Source organism: Bufo gargarizans, chromosome 5 (assembly GCF_014858855.1).
Source record: "Bufo gargarizans isolate SCDJY-AF-19 chromosome 5, ASM1485885v1, whole genome shotgun sequence".
NCBI classification, from domain to species: domain Eukaryota; kingdom Metazoa; phylum Chordata; class Amphibia; order Anura; family Bufonidae; genus Bufo; species Bufo gargarizans.
Window position 1 is genome coordinate 460615811 of NC_058084.1, and position 17773 is coordinate 460633583.

At 40.1% G+C, this 17773-nt stretch overlaps 1 protein-coding gene across 1 annotated transcript in view; it reads left to right on the forward strand.

The window, feature by feature from the left end:
- Positions 1 to 17773, forward strand: part of LOC122938326 (alkylglycerol monooxygenase-like) — a 184247-nt gene that overhangs the window by 28768 nt on the left and 137706 nt on the right. The window lies entirely within an intron of this gene.

Sequence of the window (17773 nt, forward strand, 5' to 3'; positions counted from 1 at the left end):
CAATAAACCTACCATTGAAATGATACTGTTCTGAGACTTTTCATTTCTTTGTCATTGGACAAACTTACAAAATCAGTGAGGGGTCAAATAATTATTTCCGCCACTGTATATTCTTGGACATAGGAGGCAGTATTATAGTAGTTATAATCTTGTATGTAGGAGCAGTATTATAGTAGTTATATTCTTGTACATAGGAGAAGTATTATAGTAGTTATATTCCTGTACATAGGAGCAGTATTATAGTAGTTATATTCTTGTACATAGGATGAATATTATAGTGGTTATATACTATATATAGGAGCAGTATTATAGTAATTATATTCTTGTACATAGAAGCAGTATTATAGTAGTTATATTCTTGTATATAAGAGCAGTATTACAGTAGTTCTGATCTTCAGATGAGCCGTGACACTCTCCTAACCTTCCCGGCTCAGACTTGATAAAGGGGACTTTACCCCGAAACGCGTTGTCTTATAAATAAATGGAATACTGCCGAAATTAAAACACGGTCCTTGTTTGGTTGTCTCGTGCGCCCCCAGCAGTCCACACGCTCCACTTAAGGTGTAGCGTACTTCTCTTCATTTCCATTACCCTAGTGGCAGGGTGGCCCCTGCCCAAGGTGTTAGGACGGATCTTGGCTGCACCAACCATCCCTTATCTATACTTGATCTCCATTGCAGTTGCATCCAATTGATGCAACCGCAGTAGGTGAGCAAACCATTTCTTTCATTAGAAATTTGTTTGTTTGAATTTACTTACCCTATGAGCGCCTTCTCTATCCCATTGGCCATCATTTCTTGTATTTAAGAGGCAGTATTATAGTAGTTATATTCTTGTACATACGAGCAGTATTATAGTAGTTATATTCTTGTACATAGGAGCAGTATTATAGTAGTTATATTCTTGTACATCGGAGCAATATTATTGTAGTTATATTCTTGTACATAGGAGGTAGTATTATAGTAGTTATATTCTTGTACATAGGAGGCAGTATTATAGTAGTTATATTATTGTACATAGGAGGCAGTATTATAGTAGTTATATTCTTGTACATAGGAGCAGTATTATAGTAGTTATATTCTTGTACATAGGAGCAGTATTATAGTAGTTATATTCTTGTACATAGGAGCAGTATTATAGTAGTTATATTCTTGTATATAGGAGCAGTATTATAGTAGTTATATTCCTGTACATAGGAGGCAGTATTATAGTAGTTATATTCTTGCACATAGGAGCAGTATTATAGTAGTTATATTCTTGTACATAGGAGCAGTATTATAGTAGTTATATTCTTGTATATAGGAGGCAATTTTTATTGTGAAAACAAACAAACAAAAATACAATAAAAATACATTCTTACAATACAAAACCAAAAAAATAACAGGCATTGTACACACAATGACTACTCGGCTAGAATGCCTATAGAATTATATTAAACTGATAAAGTACACATTTGCTGGGGAGGAAAAAGAAGAGGGGGGGAAACGAAAAACAAAACAAACACAAAATAACATATTTTCTGTTTTAAACCAAAGACACATTCCTCCATAATTCCCTATTATTTGGGTTACTCCTTTTCTCTAATGACTTAACCCACTGGAGCTCAGACATTATTTGGTTTACGGCTGTGGTGTGGTGGAATGGCTCATTGTGTATAGACACGCGGGTTCTCATGTGCCAATGGTAGTATTTTATGACAGAAATGATCAGGTACATTGTCCCCCTGTCTACATTACTATTTCTGGATGGAACAGCATAGATGATGTCAGGATAAGTCAGGGACTGCAGTAATGGGATGTTTAGCTTTTGTGACACCTCTTCCCATATTCTCCTCCCACCCCTGCAGTCAGATATGAAGTGCTCCATCGTCTCCTCCTGCTGACAACCGAGAGGACAGTTCCTATCTGAAACACTTAAAAATTTTAGGTTACCCCTAACAAATAGCTTTCCATGTAATGACAACCAAGCTATGTCAAAGAATTTGGCGGGGAGACGTTTCCCATTGAGGAGCTTCAGACTTTCTTGTAAAGTGCTAGTCACACAATCCCTCAAGACTAGTGGAGAACAAAAGAAAGCCCTACAGATCCTCACATATAGATCTTTCCTTGGCTTACCCTCAATGTAGGACTTCTCTATCTTCCACCTTCTCACACACTTCAGCCCATAGTCCAGGTACTGGGGGAGGTAGTCACTCGTCCATCGACCCCTCTTGAGACTGCCGCCTCGCACCCAAGATTCTGCAAAAGGCAATATCCAGTCCCTGACACTGTTCACCCACAGGAGCTGTTCTCTGAGTCCAGGCAACCAAAATTAACTTTTAGAAACATGGAGTCAAAGAACACCCTTGGATTCAGCATATCCAACCCACCCTCTCTCCTCTGTAGGTAGGTGATCCCTCTTTTTATCAGGTTCAACCTGTTCCCCCACAACAGTTGGAAGAACAGGCTAAAGAGCCTAGCGGAGAAAGATTCCGGCAAAGGAAAAACGACAGAGACATACAAGAAGACAGGGACCAGGTAAGTCTTCAACATTTTAACCCTTTCTCTATAGGTCAGCCTCCAGTTCTTCCATCGCTGAACCTTTGCATTTCCGGCTTCCAACTTCTCTTCCCAATTTAGTTTGCCGTTATCATCCCTCCCAAATTTGACCCCTAGGATTTTAATATAGGTGGAGGCTCTCACAAATTGTGGCAGATCAAAATCTGGATCACTGTCTGATATCCAAAGAGCTTGACTCTTCTCAAGGTTGACCAGAGACCCTGAGGCCTCCGAGTAACTTCTGATGGCTGCAGACAACATCTCCACCTCACGAGGCTCAGATATCACTACAGTCACATCATCCGCATAGGCAACAACACTCAGGGGCAGGCAATGGGGGACCGGCACCCCCTGAAAACTACACTCCTGCAGTGACCTCAGGAATGGGTCTAGGGCAAATACATACAGCAGTGGACTCAGTGGGCAACCTTGTCTCACCCCTGCCTCAACCCTGAAGGTATCACCCTGCCAACCATTGACCAGAGGAAAGCTCTCAGCCTCGCAATACAAAGTCTTCAGCTAATCGATGAATTGCCCCGGAATACCGTACTTTGACAAAGTGGCCCATAGATACTCATGATCTACTCTGTCAAGGGCTTTAGCCTGGTCAAGACTCACGACATATCTCCCACACCTCAGAGCTTTACATCTCTCAAACATCTCCCTTATCGAGAGGACTGCTCCAGAGATGTTCCGCCCTTTTACTGTGCCAAACTGACAGCCTGACAACAGTGCTGAGGACAGACAAACTAATCTAGAAAAAAGAATTTTTGCCAGAATCTTTCTGTCGACATTCAAGAGGGCAATCGGCCTCCAGTTCTTGATGTCACTCGGCTCTTTACCTTTGGACAGCAGAATCAGCGAGGACACTCTCATGGATGGAGGCATCAGGTGACTTTCTAAACAATTTGTATATACATCCACGAGGATTGGGGCCAAGAGGTCTCTGAATGTCTTATAGAATTCTGCTGTTATCCCATCTGGACCTGGTGCCTTCTTCAGATGTAACTTATCAATGGCCTCTTTAACCTCCGCCACCGTCAAATCTGCTGTCAAAGGAGAAAAGTCCAAATCATTAGTATCAGGGAGCGGAGTTGCCTCCAAGAATTGGGTCATCTTGTCACTATCCAAAACCTTCCTCTGAAACAAGTCAGCATAGTAAGATCTCACCACCCCCAGGATACCCTCCCGAGATTCTTGCAAAACACCCTGGGGGTCAGTGAGACCGGTGACAGATTTATTTGCCACTCGCTCCCGGCAATTCTAAAAGGGATCAGGAGACCCTAAGGTCCCATAATCCCGTTCAAGAACCAGGGAGGTATACCTGCTGTACTGATACTGCCTCATCTCAGATTTCAGCCGGTCAATCCTTTGTTGGTCACCCCCTCCCGCCGAATAGAGTGACTCCAATTCTTTCCGCAGCTTGAGATACTGGCCATACTTACACTTCCCCTTTATAACTGACAGTCTCTTTAAGAGGGATCTGATCTCATCCTTGACATCCTCCCACCAGTCGGCCATATTGCCATAAAAGTCCACTCTCTCTAGCTGACTCTGTATAAGAGAGTGAACATGACTCTGAACCGAAGGGTCTTCTAATAGACTGGAATTAAGTCTCCATAACCCTCTACCTGTCCCAGAACACTTTGTGACACCCAAACAGAAATATAAGGCCAGATGGTCTGAATAAGGGACGATCTTCTCATCTTTCTCACCAATGGTCTCTGTAGGACTCACCAGAGCTAAATCTATCCGACTTCTTCTTTCACCACAAAAATAAGTAAATTTTGGTTTACGACCACCCTGCACAAACACATCTGACAACCCGGCCTGTTGAATGATTCTGTTTAGAACCTTGGAGTCTCTGGTAAGAGGCCTATTAGAGGTCCTGTCACTAGATGCCCTGGCGGCATTAAAATCTCCAGCCATGATGATAGGGATAGATGTGAAGAGATATGGCTTCACTTCATTATAAAGGTTAATCCTTTCAGTCACTGTCTGCGAACCATAGATATTGATGAGACGGAGCCTCCTACCCCGAATAGTAACTTCCAGAATTAGGCACCTTCCCATCAATACCTCTGTCAACCTATGTATAGTTACATCATTGGTGTTAAAGAGGATAGAGACCCCGGCACTTGGTTCTACAGCCAGTGACCAAAAGGATGGACCAGACCGCCATTCAAGCTCGGCTTCCCGTAAGAGTCCTAACGTATTTAAACGTGTCTCTTGTAGGAAGAATATATCAGCATCAAGAGACCTTAGATGTTCATAAACCGCATGCCTGGTCCTCCTCACTCTGACACTGTTCACATTACTGGAGAACACTTTAAAGTTGAAGTCAGCCATCAAAGCAAAGCAAAGCACAAGTAGCAGAGATATTACCCCCATCATCATAGATCTGAGTCTGAGCCCACCTGCCGACCACCTGTCTCCATGTCTGATTCGGACAGACGTTTAGCTTGCGGGGGTTTCCTTTTTGTGGGGGGGTCGCCCTCCTGGTCCTCATTAAATTCATCTACCACTCTCTTTAACTCTCTCTCCATCTCTTCCTCAGCGTCTGACTCTGATAGGACACCGTACCTATTTGTTATGGTCATGACACCTGACCCGGGGTCTACTTTCTTTTTGGAAGGCTTTTGGACAGTGGTCCATTCCCCCTCAGGCTTACGGCTGGTTTTGTCCTTCTTCCGTCTTTTCTGTGGATTTATTGATGCTGGGGCAGAAGACGACGTGCCCACAACCTGCTCAGTGACCTCCCCGTTCCCCTCAGTGGCTCCTGGCTGGCACTGGTCAGGCACTATGTCACCTATATTGTCACCCATATTGTGCTGAGGCTCGGGCGGTGTCACTGCTGACCCTTACAACAACATCTCCTCCTCTAGGTCATCTGCCCCTTCCAGCAAGTCCTCATCAGGGAAGTCCTTACAAACATTATGCCAGGCGTCTGGACAGTCCCTGTGGGAGTGACCGATCCTACCACAGAGGTTGCACCGGATGTTCTGGCAGGTGGCGCTGACATGGCCGATCTCCCCGCATAAATTACATTTTACCAGGGTGCACACACTCGCAATATGACCGGCCTTTCCGCATTTAAAACATTTTCTAGGCTGACCCGCATAGAAGCATACCCCTTTCTCCCGGCCAATAAAGAATGAGTTGGGCAGATGTTGGGTAATGTTGTTAACCTGCCGTAACTTTACCAGGACCTTCCACCCCCCAGTCCATATGCCATCCTCGTCCCTAGTCTTGGTGAGATCTGACATTAGGTCACAGTGTCTTTTTAGCCATACAACAATATCCTGGTAGGGTACCGACTCGTTCCAGAATATTATGGTGACGCTTGCTGTGTCTGGTCTAGAGATGGGGATGAGGCTGAACTTATTCCAGCCATCAGCATCTCTCACCCGGGAGAAATGAGCCCAGAAGCGGTCAAGGTCAGACATGAGTTTAAAACTAACGTCATACCCCTGCCTGTCAGGAAGGTTTATCACTGCCAAGATGTTAGATGGCAGGAAACCCATTTGGTGGCACAGAAGTTCACGGACCACAAACCTCCTGTCAGGCAACTCCTCCTTGGCCCCTCTATGTCTGAACCTGACCACATTCCTCCTCTTAAAAGCCTGACCTGTATAGTTCACATTAGATGTAAAGGATGGTGACCCACGGCTCCAGGCATTACCAGAGGAGACACCACCAGTTCCACCCTCCTGCTGAACTTGGGGGCGCTGTGGTGGCTGCTGACCGCCTGCACTACGGGGGTCTGACACTTCTGGTGTAACTAAAGGGGGGAAGTGTTGTGCATCAGACTGTACAGCCCCCTCCCCACCACCATCCTTTATACTCTGCGGGTCACAAGCCTCTGAAGGCTGACCTAATGGTGGACCCGAGTCTAGAGATGACCCCAAATCCCACACAGACTGTGAAGCGCTCCCCTCTGCAGAAACATCATCAGTAACATCACATGCAGTCATATCAATGCAGTCACTGGCAGTATGATCCTGCTCTACAGAGCCCTGACAGTCCTGCTGAGCCATGACCTGCGAGCTCTCTGCTGCACTGCTGCCTTCAGGCGAGAGTCCACAGTCCTGCTGCTCTCTACTGCCCCCCAGGCCTTGTGGTGACTGCACTGCTACTGCAGAGTTACCTTCTGGTTTCAGTCCACAGTCCTGCTGCTCTCTACTGCCCCCCAGCGCTTGTGGTGACTGCACTGCTACTGCAGAGTTACCTTCTGGTTGGAGTCCATAGTCCTGCTTCACAGTACAAACTGCTGGAACTTGTGGTACCTTTTGAGGAGTCTCTGCAGGTCTTTGCTGGTGCTGGACACTTTCTTCCACTTCTCTGTACAAATTCCCTTTCTCAAAAGGGAAGCTGGCTGGTCTGAGGACTGGTTTTACACAGGCCTGCTGGGTGTCATCTGGACAGGTTAGAGACCTGGGTTTAGATGGAGATGGTTCTAGCGCAGGTCTTTCCTCATGTCTTTGCTGGTTCCTGAAGGATTCAGCGACTGGTCCCATCTGCTCCAGTACAGCCTCCATGTCCTGCACAGTGTCAGCGAGCTGCACAGCGAGGGAGCTCAGCTTCTTGTCGTGAACAGCCTGATTGTTGGGGTTTGCTGCCTTTAGCTTATAGACACAATCTATCTGTTTCTGCAGCTGTAGTTTTGTCTTTTTTAATGTCTCTAGTCTCTTGACCAGAGCTGGGATCCGCTCGGCCAGACTTAGTTCTGGTGCACGCTGAGTATTGGGGGGCTGTGTCGGCAGTGTACTCACAGAATGGCTCCTTACAGGCGTCCCTCTGCTTGGTCCTTGCACTGGGCTTGGTGCAGCCGTGGTCACTGCTGCGAGGTCACTATCTCCAGACTGGTGACTGGGCCCCTGGTTCTTCCCAGTGACCGCACTTGTGGCCCCATGAAGCCTTCCTGCAGTATTCCCTCTGGTCTCATCTGTCATGTTGGCGACTTTTGCGCTGTTCCCACTTCCATAACGTGTGCGGTCAGACCGCATCAGGACAGACTGTTGCAGATTCTCCTGCATGGTCTGCTTCTCCAGGGATGTTCTCCTCTGTCTGCCTGCGGGTGGGGTGGATTGCACACCTGCAGCCATGCTCTTACTCAGTGATGTTTCCTTCTTTACTTCCAACATTTTCTTTTCTTCTTTGCTTCCTGCTGCACTGGGACTGGCAGTACTCGGAACATTCCTTCCTTCCAAAGAAACTTTTGGATAATTATCCATGGTGTGAGAGGTCTGGGAATTGTTTCCCAGAATAGGCCTTGAAGCCTGGGCCTTGCTTGGGGAGCATTCCCACCCAGAGTGGCCCCGCCCTGGGCTTTCTCCAGACATCCAAAGCCTCAGGAGAGCTACTGACACACGTCCTCACAGCTAGGAGGCAGTATTATAGTAGTTATATTCTTGTACATAGGGGCAGTATTATAGTAGTTATATTCTTGTACATAGGAGGCAGTATTATAGTAGTTATATTCTTGTACATAGGAGGCAGTATTATAGTAGTTACATTCTTATACATAGGAGGCAGTATTATAGTATTTATATTCTTGCTCATAGGAGCAGTATTATAGTAGTTATATTTTTGTACATAGGAGGCAGTATTAGGGTCCATTCACACGTCCGTTTTTTCTTTCCTGATCTGTTCCGTTTTTTCAGGAACAGATCAGGACCAGATCTGGACCCATTCATTTTCAATGGGTCCTGGAAAAAATCGGACAGCACAATGTGTGCTGTCCGTTTCCGTTGTTCCGTTCCGCATGTCCGTTTAAATATAAAACATGTCCTATTCTTGTCCTGAAAAATCGGATCCTGGTACAATACAAAGTCAATGGATCCGCAAAAAACGGATGACATTCGGATGTCATTCCGTATGTCATCCGTTTTTTGCGGATTCCGTTCCTGGAAACACATAACAAATTTTTTTATTTTTTTTTTAAAATTTTTCAAAGAAATCCAAACAACTTTATTTGATTATTGAAATGTATACATGCTCCCGTTTTTTGCGGATCCGCAAAAAACGGATGACATACGGATGACATACGGAAACATTTTCAGGAACAACGGATCCGCAAAAAACGGACCGTTTTTCAGGATGAAAAAAAACAGGACGTGTGAATGGACCCTTATAGTAGTTATATTCTTGTACATAGGAGTAGTATTATAGTTGTTATATTATTGTACATAGAAGGCAGTATTATAGTCGTTATATTCTTGTACATAGGAGCAGTATTATAGTAGTTATATTCTTCTACATAGGAGGCAGTATTATAGTAGTTATATTCTTGTACATAGGAGCAGTATTATAGTAGTTATATTCTTGTACATAGGAGCAGTATTATAGTAGTTATATTCTTGTACATAGGAGCAGTATTATAGTAGTTATATTCTTGTACATAGGAGGCAGTATTATAGTAGTTATATTCTTGTACATATGAGCAGTATTATAGTAGTTATATTCTTGTACATAGGAGCAGTATTATAGTAGTTATATTCTTATACATAGGAGCAGTATTATAGTAGTTATATACTTGTACATAGGAGCAGTATTATAGTAGTTATATTCTTGTACATAGGAGCAGTATTATAGTAGTTATATTCTTGTATATAGGAGCAGTATTATAGTCGTTATATTCTTGTACATAGGAGCAGTATTAAAGTAGTTATATTCTTGTACATATGAGCAGTATTATAGTAGTTATATTCTTGCACATAGGAGGCAGTATTATAGTAGTTATATTCTTGTATATAGGAACAGTATTATAGTAGTTATATTCTTGTACATAGGAGGGAGTATTATAGTAGTTATATTCTTGTACATAGGAGCAGTATTATAGTAGTTATATTCTTGTACATAGGAGGTAGTATAATAGTAGTTATATTCTTGTACATAGTAGCAGTATTATAGTAGTTATATTCTTGTTCATATGAGCAGTATTATAGTAGTTATATTCTTGTATAAAGGAACAGTATTATAGTAGTTATATTCTTGTACATAGGAGGGAGGATTATAGTAGTTATATTCTTGTACATAGGAGGTAGTATAATAGTAGTTATATTCTTGTACATAGGAGACAGTATTATAGTAGTTATATTCTTGTACATAGGAGCAGTAGTATAGTAGTTATATTCTTGTACATAAGAGCAGTGTTATAGTAGTTATATTCTTGTACATAGGAGCAGTATTATAGTAGTTATATTCTTGTACATTAGAGGCAGTATTATAGTAGTTATATTCTTGTACATAGGAGCAGTATTATAGTAGTTATATTCTTGTACATAGGAGCAGTATTATAGTAGTTATATTCTTGTACATAGGAGCAATATTATAGTAGTTATATTCTTGTACATAGGAGCAGTATTATAGTAGTTATATTCTTGTACATAGGAGCAGTATTATAGTAGTTATATTCTTGTACATCGGAGAAATATTATAGTCGTTATATTCTTGTACATAGGAGCAGTATTATAGTAGTTAAATTCTTGTACATAGGAGCAGTATTATTGTAGTTATATTCTTGCACATAGTAGCAGTATTATAGTAGTTATATTCTTGTTCATATGAGCAGTATTATAGTAGTTATATTCTTGTATATAGGAACAGTATTATAGTAGTTATATTCTTGTACATAGGAGGGAGTATTATAGTAGTTATATTCTTGTACATAGGAGCAGTATTATAGTAGTTATATTATTGTACATAGGAGGTAGTATAATAGTAGTTATATTCTTGTACATAGGAGACAGTATTATAGTAGTTATATTCTTGTACATAGGAGCAGTAGTATAGTAGTTATATTCTTGTACATAAGAGCAGTGTTATAGTAGTTATATTCTTGTACATAAGAGCAGTATTATAGTAGTTATATTCTTGTACATAGGAGCAGTATTATAGTAGTTATATTCTTGTACATAGGAGCAGTATTATAGTAGTTATATTCTTGTACATAGGAGCAGTACTATAGTAGTTATATTCTTGTACATAGGAGCAGTATTATAGTAGTTATATTCTTGTACATAGGAGCAGTATTATAGTAGTTTTATTCTTGTACATAGGAGCAGTATTATAGTAGTTTTATTCTTGTGCATAGGAGCAGTATTATAGTAGTTATATTCTTGTATATAAGAGCAGTATTACAGTAGTTATATTCTTGTACATTAGAGGCAGTATTATAGTAGTTATATTCTTGTACATAGGAGCAGTATTATAGTAGTTATATTCTTGTACATAGGAGCAGTATTATAGTAGTTATATTCTTGTACATAGGAGCAATATTATAGTAGTTATATTCTTGTACATAGGAGCAGTATTATAGTAGTTATATTCTTGTACATTAGAGGCAGTATTATAGTAGTTATATTCTTGTACATAGGAGCAGTATTATAGTAGTTATATTCTTGTACATAGGAGCAGTATTATAGTAGTTATATTCTTGTACATAGGAGCAATATTATAGTAGTTATATTCTTGTACATCGGAGAAATATTATAGTCGTTATATTCTTGTACATAGGAGCAGTATTATAGTAGTTAAATTCTTGTACATAGGAGCAGTATTATAGTAGTTATATTCTTGCACATAGTAGCAGTATTATAGTAGTTATATCCTTGTATATAGGAGCAGTATTATATTAGTTATATTCTTGTACATAGGAGGGAGTATTATAGTAGTTATATTCTTGTACATAGGAGCAGTATTATAGTAGTTATATTATTGTACATAGGAGGTAGTATAATAGTAGTTATATTCTTGTACATAGGAGACAGTATTATAGTAGTTATATTCTTGTACATAGGAGCAGTATTATAGTAGTTACTTTCTTGTTCATAGGACCAGTAGTATAGTAGTTATATTCTTGTACATAAGAGCAGTGTTATAGTAGTTATATTCTTGTACATAGGAGCAGTATTATAGTAGTTATATTCTTGTACATAGGAGCAGTATTATAGTAGTTATATTCTTGTACATAGGAGCAGTATTATAGTAGTTACTTTCTTGTACATAGGAGGCAGTATTATAGTAGGTATATTCTTGCACATAGTAGCAGTATTATAGTAGTTATATTCTTGTATATAGGAACAGTATTATAGTAGTTATATTCTTGTACATAGGAGGGAGTATTATAGTAGTTATATTCTTGTACATAGGAGCAGTATTATAGTAGTTATATTATTGTACATAGGAGGTAGTATAATAGTAGTTATATTCTTGTACATAGGAGACAGTATTATAGTAGTTATATTCTTGTACATAGGAGCAGTATTATAGTAGTTATATTATTGTACATAGGACCAGTAGTATAGTAGTTATATTCTTGTACATAAGAGCAGTGTTATAGTAGTTATATTCTTGTACATAGGAGCAGTATTATAGTAGTTATATTCTTGTACATAGGAGCAGTATTATAGTAGTTATATTCTTGTACATAGGAGCAGTATTATAGTAGTTACTTTCTTGTACATAGGAGCAGTATTATAGTAGTTATATTCCTGTACATAGGAGGCAGTATTATAGTAGTTATATTCTTGTACATAGGACCAGTATTATAGTAGTTACTTTCTTGTACATAGGAGCAGTAATATAGTAGTTATATTCTTGTACATAGGAGCAGTATTATAGGAGTTATATTCTTGTACATAGGAGCAGTATTATAGTAGTTATATTCTTGTACATAGGAGGCAGTATTATAGTAGTTATATTCTTGTATATAGGAGGCAGTATTATAGTAGTTATATTCTTGTACATATGAGACACTATTATAGATGTTATTTTCTTGTACAAAGAAGGCAAGTAAAGAAGAAAAGTAGATAGTAATCTGTTATTTGGTGTGCTATAATATCTAAAAGGAAAGACTGTTGAATAGTTACGATTATTTAAAGGAAATTGTAAATTTACCCGCTGATACATATTTTGCTTTTATTCATTGTATTTGTACATTTGCTGTTATTCAGATTAAAGTGCCTTGTATTTCTATTCTGTCAGTTCCGTATCGTTTCCCTCCTCTGGAGCTCCATATTATCCTAACATGGCTGGCTTGTGGAGGTTGTTTTATCTGAAATCATCAAATATTTTCATTGTACGCTATAGTTTAGACATTCAGCTATGGTTGTGTAATGCGCTCAATTAAGTAGAAACGGCCTCATCAGGTAGAAAAACAGAATAAATCAGGATTGAATCTTGAGATTTACATTGTGCGAGACTAAGGAAACAAGCGGTAATCCCTCTTGTTGGTTTTGCTGGGTTCTACCCCCTGCGGAGACTTTGCTTTACGAATGTGGCCACTGACTCCATCTGTGTAAATACGGTGAGCAGCCATCTTCCATGGGGTTCTTGAGCATAACTGTACATGTACAATATTTTTATGCTATGAAATATTATTTCCCAAGAGTAAGTGCACAGCTCCAAATGTAAATATCAGAATTTTTTGTATTTGTTTTTTACTTTTATTTTTTCATATATATTTTTATTGTTGTTATATCCTTGGTGCTATGGATGAAAGTTGCTACTCCACTGGGTAATGCCCAGACGGAAGGACCACTCATTTACCAGACGTTTACACCATGTGATGCTGCAATCAATACCGATCATGACATCATAAAGTAGGGAGACGCCCTTTTCTCCCTAATCATCAGTCCTTTCCGTCGCTAATTGTATTGAAGGGATAACCCTTGGTATTACAAATGCAGATATTACAGTACCTGTTAGGGCATTATGAAAGTATACTTATTTTATATCACAGGAAGTAATATATTGGAGTACATAGTTATTTCATGCACTACAATAATAATAAAAGAATCAAGTTAAATCCCTCTTATTGGACAACAAATTGTAAAGTTTTGAATAAAATATTCGATTAAAACAGCAGAAATAGGAAAGAGTAAAACAGTATTATAAAATATAAGAATCCATATAATATATATCCCCTTAATCTTTACAAATTGTAAAAACATAATCTACAATGTGCTGAAAATTACTTGAAAGCTAAAAAATATTAGTTTTTGTTTTTTTTTAAACATTCTGCTTTTCTTTAAAGAACAATATAAATTTAACGCAAAATTTTATATGCTAAAAAATTATCCCCCAAGATGTACATCCTGAAGTGCAAAAAAACCAAGACCTTAAGGCGAGTTTTCCGTGCGGGTGCGATGCGTGCGGTGAACGCATTGCACCCGCACTGAATCCTGACCCATTCATTTCTATGGGGCTGTGCACATGAGCGGTGATTTTCACGCATCACTTGTGCGTTGAGTGAAAATCGCAGCATGCTCTATATTGTCCGATTTTCACGCGACGCAGGCCCCATAGAAGTGAATGGGAAGCGTGAAAATCGCATAGCATCCGCAAGCAAGTGCGGATGCGGTGCAATTTTCACGCACGGTTGCTAGGAGACGATCGGGATGGAGACCCGATCATTATTATTTTCACTTATAACATGGTTATAAGGGAAAATAATAGCATTCTGAATACAGAATGCATAGTAAAACAGCGCTGGAGGGGTTAAAAAAAATAAAATAAAATAATTTAACTCACCTTAGTCCACTTGATCGCGAAGCCGGCATCTCCTTGTGTCTCCTTTGCTAAACAGGACCTGGGGTGAGCATTAAATACAGGTAAAGGACCTTTGATGACCACAGGTCCTATTCAACAAAGGAGACACAAGGAGATGCCGGGCTTCGCGATCAAGTGGACTGAGGTGAGTTAAAAAATTTTTTGTAAACATGCGCGATTTTTCTCACGCGAGTGCAAAACGCATGACAATGTTTTGCACTCTTGCGGAAAAAACGCGCATTTTCCCGCAACGCACCCGCCTCTTATCCGGGCAAAAAAACTGACGCCCGTGTGAAAGAGGCCTAAAGAGGACATCATTCTCCAGACATGTCTGTTGTAGTAACTACCTGCATTCCCCATGTAATAACAGTTCTGGAGCATCTTTTCTTACGGCTCTATATTGGGCCATTCCTCTGTTATTTGTACTCAAAGTTTAAGGCCTCTTTCACACGGGCGTCATGTTTTTTACCCGGATAAGAAATGCGCGATTTTTCCGCGCGAGTGCAAAACATTGTCATGCGTTTTGCACTCGCGTGAGAAAAATCGCGCATGTTTGGTACCCAAACCCGAACTTCTTCACAGAAGTTCGGGCTTGGGATTGATGTTCTGAAGATTGTATTATTTTCCCTTATAACATGGTTATAAGGGAAAATAATAGCATTCTGAATACAGAATGCTTAGTATAATAGTGCTGGAGGGGTTAAAAATAATAAAAAAGTTAACTCACCTTCTCCTCTTGTTAGCGTAGATGCCGGTCTGTTCTTTAGCTGTGGACTGAATGACCTGAGGTGATGTCAGATCACATGCTCCAATCACATGGTCCATCACCATGGTGATGGAGCATGTGATCTGACATCACCACAGGTCCTTCAGCCCACAGCTAAAGAACAGACCGGCATCTACGCTAACAAGAGGAGAAGGTGAGTTAACTTTTTTATTATTTTTAACCCCTCCAGCACTATTATACTAAGCATTCTGTATTCAGAATGCTATTATTTTCCCTTATAACCATGTTATAAGGGAAAATAATACAGTGAATAGACTGTCACCTAGAACCCATGCGTGAAAATCGCACCGCATCCGCACTTGCTTGCGGATGCATGCGATTTTCACGCAACCCCATTCATTTCTATAGGGCCTGCGTTACGTGAAAAACGCACAAAGAGGAGCATGCTGCGATTTTCACGCAACGCACAAGTGATGCGTGAAAATCACCGCTCGTGTGCACAGCTCCATAGAAATGAATGGGTCAGGATTCAGTGCGGGTGCAATGCGTTCACCGCACGCATCGCACCCGCACGGAAAACTCGCCCGTGTGAAAGGGGCCTAAGAGTGAATTGTCAGCAGCTTGCAGTAAAGGTGCAGATGGGTGTTACCAGTTGGCGGTGTGTCCCTGCACAGTATGACATCAGCAGCACTAATTAGACAAAGTCAGACACACCGGCTTCTGGTAACACCCAGCAGTACCTTTACTGCAGACTGCTTGCAATTTATTTGTAAACTTCTAGCAGGAATAATACAGGAATAGCACAACATAGAGCCCTAGGAATAGATGCTCCAGAAGTGTTATTATATGGAGAAAGCAGGTAGTTACTAAGACACACAAGTCAGGGAAGGTTACGGGATCTCTTTAAAATCCAAGTAAAATGGGGCCAAACGGTAAGAATCCCAGTATGTAGAAAGGCAAAAAAGGAAAAATAAGCTGTGCTCAAAAAGGACCTTTCATCAGTTTTAACATAGGCTAATTATGGTATTACCTTGTAGAGCGGCCCCCACTAACGCTATGGGAGAAGGAGCTCAAGTCCTCGCGAGATTCCTTCTCCCTGACTGTGAGCGGTCCTCCATTCTGATTGGATCGCGCTCACAGCCGGGGAGAAGGAGACGCCCACAGCAGAAGACTGCGTCTCCGCCCTATTGTGACGATACTGCTCATTATAATACAAGGCGCCAAATCAACGGGGGGCCCACGGCGGACGAACGGGGAAAAGAAAAAAAACATCCATGGCATCAGTAGGGGCCGCCCTACAAGGTAATACCATAATTAGCCTATGATAAAACTGACGGAAAGGTCCTCTATAATAGAGATGAGTGAATTTCCTAAATTTTATTTTGGTTTTGATTATATTGATTTGGATTCGAATCAGTGCAAATAAATTTGACCCACTTTGAAAGTGCCCCAATTGCCTTAAAAAGGGATCCCCGGGACTGTATGTAACCCGATTAGAGAATAGTGAAGAATGGGAGCCGGCAGTAACAAGCAGCGCATTAAATAACATACTATACTGTACAAAAGTTATCCTTTTTGGGGCAGATGCCGGCCAGTGTTTATACACACACGGGGGGATGGGAAGAAGCACTGCTTGTTGTTTTTAACAAGCAGTACAAAAACATTATCCCTTTTTGGGTGATAGGAAAAAGTAAGGCATTATTTTAAATAAAATATACAGATGGTGCTGAGCTAAACTTGAAAGAAAAAAAAAGAAACAAGAAAAAGATGACCAACTTTTCAATGGATTTCTATGGCTTTTGTCATGAGATATGTGACATGTGTTATCAGAGTCAAGTGTAGCTTTGGTGATTCCCTGGAAAAAGAAGAAGCAATGGCAGTTTCAAGTTTGTTATACTGGGCAGGGTAGGGTGCAAAGTATAGAACATGATGGACAATGCAGGAGATATGCAGCTCTGTTGGGGTAGTAGTAGTGGCAGCAGCAGCACTACAGTATGGAACATAATGGACATGGCAAGAGATATGTGGCTGTGTAGGGGTAGTAGCAACAGCACAGTATGGAACATGATGGATAAGGCAGGAGATTCATGAGTGTGTAGGGGTAGTAGTAGTGGAAACAGCAAAACTGTATGGAACATGATGGACAAGGCAGGAGATTCATGAGTGTGTAGGGGTAGTAGTAGTGGAAACAGCAAAACTGTATGGAACATATTGGGCAAGGCACGATATCAGTCACTGTGCTGGGGCAGCAGTAGTAGTAGCAACAGAGGCACAGTATAGAACATAATTGATAATAGACAAGGCAGGAGATGTGCAGCTATGTGGACATAGTAATAGCAGCACTACAGAATTGAACATGATGGACAAGCAGACAGCAGCAGTGGTATCATTGGTACAGTGATAAATAGTGTTGATCACGAATATTAGAATTGCGAATATTTTTATCGCGAATATAGGTACTTATATAGTGATATATTCATAATTTATGAATATTCGAGATTTTTATTTTATTGCAAATTTTTGTAATGCGAATCATGACTTTAAATGGGAAAAATTATGAATATTCTAAAAAAAAAACTAATATATAGCACTATATCGAATATATTAGTTTTTTTGAATATTCGTAATATTCTAAAACAAGAATTTATAGCAATATAGCGAATATTCGAAGAAAAAAAAAAACTAATATAGAGCAATTTAGCTAATATAGTGCTATAATCCTCTTTGTCTAATAGTTGTAATTTTTTTCTCATCTGAAGTTCAGATTAGAAAAAAATTACAACTATTAAAAAAAAAGATTACAGCACTATATTAGCTAGATTGCTCTACATTTGTTTTTTTCGAATATTTGCTGTATTGCTATATATTCTTGTTTTAGAATATTATGAATATTCGAAAAAACTAATATATTCGATATAGTGCTATGACTTATTGGCCCACAAGCAAGAAGCAGGGA